Below are 1,429 nucleotides of genomic sequence, written 5' to 3' on the forward strand. Positions count from 1 at the left end.
GTCGATATGTCCGAGTGGTTAAGGAGACAGACTCGAAATCTGTTGGGCTTTGCCTGCGCAGGTTCGAATCCTGCTGTCGACGATTTTTTTGTTCAGGGAATGGAGTTAGCGATAATTATATACTTTCTTCTTTGATGGATTAAACATTAATTTATTTTTAGAAGGAACAATAATTTTCTGTTATATTTTGTAGTTTTATGTTTTCAACCGTATTTTAGTTTTGAACTTTCAAAAATATAATTTTTAATTCCCTCACTTAATTTTAGGTTAAATTACAAGCCTATTAATTTTTAAGTAAGAACCTATTTAATTAATCCTTGAATTATAAAATACTAATGAGTTATTGATCCATTAAGATTTTTAAATTTATAAAATGTACCACAAATTTTAATTTGTGTGTTTAATAAGTTTATGTGCTTTTACTTTTGTATTTAGTAAGGTCTCGAACCAATCAATTTTTTTAAAAAAAAAAAACTCACAAAACACATATTTCATGTGTTAGAATTCATATTTAGATTTAATTAGAAAAAATAAAGGAAAAAAAAAGTAAACTTTATGCCTAATAGATGTAATGAATTCATATTTCATCTATTGGAAATAAAATTTAAAGATAAATATTATACACTTTAAATTTCATGATTAAAAGGCTGATAAAAATGGGATGGGTGATTCGTGACTCGTAGATCTTTTATATGTTAGATTTAAGTGCATTGAAGATGGATGGCCAATCAAATCGCTTGAAGGTAAGGTCAAACAAATTCAAGGCATTTCAACAAATCTCCACTTTGACTTGAATTCTCTCCCAGATAACAGATGTACCAAATGCAACATAAATCAATATCGCCAGACGTACCCAGACTTCTCCCTCCTGCCTCAAAGTGTCCCACAAAAGGGACCACTAACAATTCAAAACATTCAGCAAGTCCAAACAATGTTGGAACTTGCCTTGTGGAACCAGTTTGGTGAACATATCAGCAGGGTTATCGGCAGTACCAATTTTCATCACTTTAACTCTCTGCTTACCTCTTAAGAAGTGATATCTTACATCTATGTGTTTAGTCCTCTCATGATGAACTTGATCCTTGGCTAGGCATATTGCACTCAAACTATCACAATATACAATAGCTTGGTCATGATGCAAACCAAGATCACCAACTAACCCCCTCAGCCATATTCCCTCTTTAGCAGCTTCAGTCAAGGCCATGTACTCTGCTTTAGTAGTAGACAAAGTGATTGTAGGCTGTAAGGTTGCCTTCCAATTAACAACAGAACCACCCAGAGTGAACACATAGCCAGTCATAGACCTCCTACTGTCAACATCTCCAACATAGTCAGAATCAGAATAATTCGTCACCAAACACTCTGTGCAATTCCCATAAACAAGACCAACATCAGATGTATCTTTAAGGTAACGAAAAATCCTTTTAAT

General features: G+C 33.2%; 1 non-coding gene across 1 annotated transcript; it reads left to right on the forward strand.

The window, feature by feature from the left end:
- TRNAS-CGA (transfer RNA serine (anticodon CGA)) lies at positions 1–82 on the forward strand. The gene has a single exon. It is a non-coding gene; the product is annotated as a tRNA-Ser (tRNA).
- The last annotated feature ends 1,347 nt before the right edge of the window (positions 83–1,429 follow it).

The sequence above is a fragment of the Benincasa hispida genome, chromosome 5 (assembly GCF_027475165.1).
Source record: "Benincasa hispida cultivar pf3 chromosome 5, pf3_genome.v1.1, whole genome shotgun sequence".
NCBI lineage: Eukaryota > Viridiplantae > Streptophyta > Magnoliopsida > Cucurbitales > Cucurbitaceae > Benincasa > Benincasa hispida.